We start from the raw sequence: 7,583 nt of genomic DNA, 5'->3' as shown, positions 1-7,583 counted from the left end.
TTTCTAATTTATCAGAGTTCTAGACAAAACGGCCTTCGTTTCATCCATGTCCGGAAATACAATTACATTTGCATGTATAAAATGTCGACAGCAAGGCAAAGTGTCTAGTTACTAATAGGAAGATGGCAGATAACGCCTGTTTGAACTGGACAGCTTGGTGGGAGGGCAAGATCGGCATTAACCAGATATTAACCTTCGGCTAGAGGCCACAGCTAAAGCAAATTGGTGCGCCATCTCTGGAAGGCGGGAAAACAATAAAAACGACCGCAGCTGAAGCAAATCGGTGCGCCATTTCTGGAAGGCGGGAGAAACAATAAAAACGACCGCAGCTGAAGCAAATCGGTGCGCCGACTCTGGAAGGCGGGAGAAACGATAAAAACTACCATAGCTCAAGCAAATCGCTGCGCCGTCTCTGGAAGGCGGGGAAAACAATAAAAATTGAGGAGGGAATCTTATGCATTTTGGGTTATAAGTCAAATGCACGTAGCAATGTCAATGATTTGTTTAAGATTACATCTTTGCAGGGATTGTTATCCTTGTCCTTGCAAATTGGGTGGAATATGGAGTTGCCTTGAGTTTTAGGAATGAAAGATGCTAGATCTCTAAAGTTGCACCCTATCTCGTGCAGTTTAATTTCATTTCGTGCTTGAACCCAATTTTTCTTGCACATTAACGCTATCGGGACTATCAGTTAAAGGGACCATCCTGACTTTACCGTTCTACCGACAAAATAAACACACATCCAGCTTTTTCCTAAATTCTTCCTGAAAAACCCCGTATCTTACCTTAGGCCTAACATTAGCCCGAGTACTCTGACCGTAAAGGTCAATTCAAACTTTGTCGACCTCATGCTAAACGAAATTTTATTTTTTATTTGGTCGATGCATTTGTAAACGAAAAAGCATTGAACGAACGCGCAACAACATTTAACATGAACTGAATCTACACTGACTTCAGTGGCGGATCCAGAAAATCCATTTGGGGTGGGGGGGGGGGGAATGACATGAGACGGAATGTCAATGGAACTTTGTGGAAGGTTTGGAGGGGATCGTGAAAAAATGAAAATTAATATATAATAAAATTATAACTCAAAAAGAAATTTGGGGGCGAGCCCCTCCCTCCTAGATCCGCCTCTGGACTTCACTGAAAAATGAGGATTATGTTTGAACAGTCTAAGCAGAACTGGGCGAGTCATGTACTATCCAACAAGACTCGGCGTGAAGTATGAATCCAGCTTTATAGATGCGTGTACTTGATGAGACCATTATAACTGTCCAAATGCCCGTTTTGCTGTTTTTCGATCAGAGTACTCTGGATAACCTTAACATGTTTAAATGAAAAATATTCTGCGGATAATTAAATTTGGAATTACCTGTAGCCGAACAGGCGCAGATCCAAAGAGTTTTTTTTATTACGGGCCACTAACCAGGCTTGATCCCTAAATATTTTGGATTACATTAGTCTAGGCTCAACAATTTGAGCTAACGCCTAAATTAGAAATCTCATTAAAATTAAGCTGAATCAACAAATGATAAACACTCGCCAATGTTGATGAAAACCATAATCCTTTTAAGTTATTTTGTCATAGTACAAACCATGGCCTTTGTACCAGTCGAGCGACAGTGGTAGGGACGATCGATCCTGCTTCCTATCACATTTCAGACGAACGATATGTTCCTTTATTTTGTGTGAAGTTTGCAATCATATCACACTTCACGAGATGAGATATAAATCATATTTGACAAAAAACATTAACTTTTCTATTTATTATATAACTTTTGGCAATTTACCTTTATTTTTAAAATGCCAGCAGCAAAATAGTTCCGGCTTTCTACAGTGACGATAACACTTTTATTTCACTGATATTTCACTAAATGTTTTGAATTTGACAAAGATATGGCTGTTATTTTTTAATGCATTTATGCATCATCAATTTGTTCATTGTCGGACACTGGATTATTAGAAGAATTGCTATTACTGTACACAGTCTTTTCGCTACCTTTATTCTCTGTGATAGGCACATATCCAAGGGGAGGGTGCTGTGGGTGCGCATTACCATAGTATTTCGACATTTTCCGTTAAGTGGCGAAAATTGTCGAAAAAGTTCTATACCATAAAAACGCCAACATTTATTTGACGTCAACAATGCTTTTACGTATTAATATGATTAATGTCAAAGCGATACCACGAACATTCTTCTGCATGTAGTTTTAACTTCAGAAATGTGCGAACAGAATCGCTATTTGACATTTAATAATCATATTTACTTTATTTTAAATGTGTATAATGTAAAATATCTCTGCATGGATCTAATACTTCCTAATGACGACTGCTAACTACTGTGCTATTCTTCTGTAGTATTTTCTACAAATGTTGGATGGCTATATCAATAAAGGTAAGTGTTTGTTTGTTTGAGTGTTTATCAGGACTGTTGAAGATGGGGACCAGGGGATGCGTAGGATTTTATAAGTGTGGGAAAACCCCTTGAATATTGTAGATGCTCTTTTTAAGCGTTGCACCCCTCCCCAGAAAAATCCTGCATTCATCCCTGTGTTTTGTGACAATATTAAAACCCCTGCAATATTGCCACCACCCTCTTCCAAATCCGCCGGCATCACAGCCTCATTGTGAAACCCTGTTCGATTTTACGTTTGATCCGCCACAGCTGAATTAGTTAAAATTTAATATGGTCGTTGGAAGAAAAAATAAATTCATACGTAGGCTGTACGAAATTATTTTAGATTTTAGAATACTACAAAACATTACAATGTTAAGAAAAGCAAGAAAATGTAAGTAAATTATCATTTTAATAATGTAAAAATAGTTTATTTGCCAAAAACCTTTTAGAATGGCTACAAACTCTGAACAGTCCCTTTAATGGTTAGCAACAGTTAAAAAGTTTGTTTTGTTTAACGACACCACTAGAGCACATTGATTTATTAATCATCGGCTATTGGATGTCAAACATTTGGTAATTCTGACACATAGTCATCTTAGGAAACGCGCTGCATGTTTCTCTTAGTATAGAAAAGGATCTTTTATGTGCACTTTTCCACAGATAGATGTGGTGTCGTTAAAAACTTTTTTTGTAACCCTTTTACAACAACAACAAATAATAATAATAATAACAATAATAATAATAATATAAACTAACAAAACAAAAAATATAATAGAAAACTACACAATACAACGTACATGTCTCTAAAGGATCTGCCAATATAAATTCAGAATTTACATTCAAATACACATGTATTTAATTTCATAGTCGTGGAATTTGTGCGTGTGTGTGTGTGTGTGTGTGTGTGTGTGTGTGTGTGTGTGTGTGTGTGTGTGTGTGTGAAGCTGCCGCCCCAATCCCTTGTATCATGCTTATTGGTAAAAAAAACACAAAAACCCCAAAACAAACCCCACCTCGGTGTAGTTACGCACCTTCCCATTTATTAAAATGTAGTCATTATACGCCGAATCCGGTCCCACGATTCGAACCCAGCACATAGCAGCCTTAAAATTGACGCCGTATCTATAGCCACTGATGTCAGTACAATTTGCGGTCACATTTTCGGTTGCTAAGGGTTACACAACACCATTAGTTACTCCATGCAGTTCAATACGATTTTTGTGTCCGCATATATTCTGTGAAAACGCAATAATATTGAGAGGGTCATGTGACTACTAGTTATATGGACTGCTCTCCCTTGACAAGTACCATGCAAAAAAATCAACACGAACATTTCCGTTACCCACCCTCATGTCCGAGCACCTCCTCGTGTTGCTGGTATAGAAGTGCCAGTATACCACGTACACAGTTGTTATCGGTTAGTTCTAAATATAACAAGACACTTCAAACCAATGGAGGTCAATCTACTTGTAATCATCAAAGAAATATTCCAATATGGAATATTGTATTATTTAATCAGAGGAGCTGGACGTAGCCCAGTGGTAAAGCGCTCGCATGATGTACGGTTGCGTTTGGATCGATTTGGGATCGGTGGGCTCACTGGGCTATTTGTCGTTCCAGCCAGTGCACCACGACTGGTATATCAAAGGCTGTCGTATGTGCTATTCTGTCTGAGGGATGGAGCATATAAAAGATCCATTGCTTTTTTTTGCTTTTTTTTTTGCTGCTTTTTTAAAAAATCCCAGTGCCCCCTTTTCTTTCTCACATTTAAAGTCCATCTCATTTCTTCCCGATCTGGCAACTCCTCCTAGCTTTCAACTTCTTTCGCTATACACCTCCATATCCCAGTCCTTGTCTATCCAACCGCAACAGATCTCTTGTGGCTATCTGTGCCACACACCTGCCATTCGACATCAGCTTTCAGCTGTGGGCTTAGTCTGACCACTTCGGGGAGTGTTCAGTAGTTACTTCTGGCATTGTTAAAGGAAGGGACAATTAAGGCATTTGGCCTGGTATGCATAGTCAACGATATATAATGCACATTATTGGTTAATATCAACAAGTATAATCGTATAGTTAATTAATAAAACGGTTAAATGTGACGGCTATTATATATAACAGGCGCAGCCATTTTGTACCATCCCAGTGAATACGCCCTCTGGCGAGCTGGTGATTACGTAATACCTAACGTGTCACCTCAGGAATTAGTCTTCGAACTGAAGAAACAAAACATACCTGATGTTTTCGGATGCATCGCAATGTTCTGTAATAATATCATCCCAGTTAGCCAGCAATAAGTATGCATTCTTTTTCAATGCAAAATAAAACACCATTGTCAAAGTGTGAAAATAACTATAATTGGAGTGTTTTCTTGGTTAATTGGTCTTTTCTTTCCTTAGCCTGTACCTGTGATTCCTCATTGGCAGGTGTATATTTAGACGGTCCCCAGACACTGTGTCTAGACACACTAAAAAGACGTACCTCTTTTATTAAGATCACAGGGTATTGTGTGATAACCGCGCGGACCCTTAAATCGTAATGGACATATTCAGCCGTCCTGCGTTATGACTAAGTAATTCTGTAAAACCCTGATTAAGTAGACTTTCCCATCTAAAATCACAAAACTAACCAATTACGTAGTCCCAAAGAAAAGAAAAGTATCACTTGGGTATCGTGAGTGGTCGTTTTCGCTCGAACGCAACCTACCAACAGGCCTAATATGCATTTTTTTCTTTGGATTTTTTAAAAGAGAAAAATACTATAACTCCATTTCGTTCTATTGATGCAAATTGAAATATATTTAGTTAAATAGTTTATTATACTATCAAGTCATTTATGTTGTTTTATAAGTCAGGTTGATGAAAGCGAAGCGACTGGTCGTAAATTAGAGCGTTTGTTTACCAGGAGTTGGACGGGGCTGACGTCACTTCGCCCCAAACTATACCACCGGACGTCACAAAATCGAAACAAATTGGCTGCCCCCAGTTAGCAGGAATAATCATATTTTTTATTAACTCTAAAATTACGCGTTTTTCATTTGTTAAAGTGTCAGTATGTGTAGGTGGTCTGGGTATGCATCTTTCCAACACATAAGGCTCATGTTTGAGTTGACTGTCCCTTTAAAAGGCACATGTATCCACCTACTATGTACCCCTACTACCGGCGGTCGTTATAAAAATCCATTGCTACTAACTGAAAAATATTGCGGGTTTTCTCTCTAAGACTATATATCAAATTACCAAATGTCTGACATCCAATAGCCGATGATTGATACATCAGTGTTCTCTAGTGGTGTTGTTAAAACAAAACATACTTTAACTTTATTCAATCAGAATCGTTATTATTGTTTTTATTCTATTTCGTAAACCGTAATAACACGACATGTGGTGCCTTAACGGATAATTGGTAGGCGCGAGCTCATTAATCACAGACTCACGAATATCGCAATCTAATATCTGTCATTGAGTTAGCTTTGCCTCATTGGCTTAATCACTACCATTCTACACCCGCGGAGAAAACTGTAAGATTTTGAGCCCTGTTTGACTAAACACACAACCCCCTCCATAACCCTCAAAACGTGTTCGGCAAGTCGAAACCTGTTTCGGAAGTTAGCCATCGTTCGGATAATTCCGCAGTCATTTCCGGATTTCTCGCCCTTGCCTTCAGTTTGACCCTCATCGTGAAGGTCAAGTATTGGATATTTTCTCTTTTATTTCCTTATGTTGTGTAATAAAATATATTAAGTCGGGTTCATGCCTGGTTGACAATAATAAAGGAAAACTATTAAATTACAATTATACATTCCTGAGGTCGTAACTAACAGGATTTACGGCAATAAGGTAATCGTTAGGTAATACTTTCACCAGCTATCAATCTTTTATACATCTTTAAAAAAATATTCTTTAATTTGATTATTCTTGGTACAAATAACAAGGCTGTTGTATTCGCTTTCGCAACAAAAATTAAGTTGATTTAAGTCACATAGGTTTAATGTTGTTTTGTTTGTTTTGTGTTGTTTTTTGTTTTGTTTTGTTTTGTTTTGTTTGTTTTTTAAATCAACGCAACGCAGGTGTTAAGTGTGGTCTGGATTCGAATATGAACCTAACGGACCCTTTTGTTTACATTTTCCCTAGGCACCTGTATAAATAGCATAATATTGGACTGTAAAAAAAAAAATGTTTTAGCCTTAACGGGGGGCGGGGGTGATGGGTCTTCCTACGCCCCTGAAACGGTCGTGTCGAGTGGCTAGCAGAAACTTTACTTTACACTCGGTCAACAAAAAATGGTGAGTTCCCTTGTTAAATATCGCGCATATGTTATTACTCCATAGACTTATCATTGAACAGTTCCAAGATTCAAAACTGAATATTGCCGAGAATAACATGAATTTCCCACCATCTTTGTTCAATTACACCATTTTGAGTGATACACTAACAATGTTTGGTATACCAAATTAATGTAATTTTCCTTTATAATCTATATTTAGAGTAATAAGTTTCTGTAAATCAGTGATAATATGCCTTTAAGATTAGTATCTAGCTTTAGCTAATATAAAAGACGTGCGCGGGCGTAGGTGCTTACGTGCGTACGTGCGTACGTGTGTGTTTCTGATTTATTACTACATAGCAATTTGAATTAGTCAGCGGCTATTGGATATCAAACATTTGGTAATGTGACATATAGTTTTAAGAGAAGAAACCCGCTACATATTTTCATTAGTAGCAAGGGATCTTTTATATGCAACATCCCACAGACAGGATAGCACACGCCACAGTCTTTGATATACCAGTCGTGGTGGACTGGCTTAATTTGAATTACTAGTATACCAAATATTATCATAAATAGCTGGTTGAATTAAGCACATTTCAAATGTAAATATTTTCGAGGCAACAGTTTTATGGGTAATTTAATTGGTCACCTGTCATGTCTTTAAGTTAGTTTTTAAAGCACCCAATAGCCGATGTGTCTTCTTGTGATGGGGCGTCGTTAAACTCATTTTTTTTAAAGGGACTGTCCTGAGTTTATAGCCTTTTGAAGATGTTTTCTTCTAACAAAGCTTTTTCTGGCGATAAATACATGTTCTTATTTAGTATACCAGTGTCTTGATATCCAATGTGTTTGCCGTCGTGTGCTAACGTGTGTAGCAGTCACTGTTAATTTACTTCGTAACACATATTTTTTCGAA

This window comes from Gigantopelta aegis, chromosome 2 (genome assembly GCF_016097555.1).
Source record: "Gigantopelta aegis isolate Gae_Host chromosome 2, Gae_host_genome, whole genome shotgun sequence".
NCBI classification, from domain to species: domain Eukaryota; kingdom Metazoa; phylum Mollusca; class Gastropoda; order Neomphalida; family Peltospiridae; genus Gigantopelta; species Gigantopelta aegis.
Note: the sequence above shows the minus strand (reverse complement) of the source record.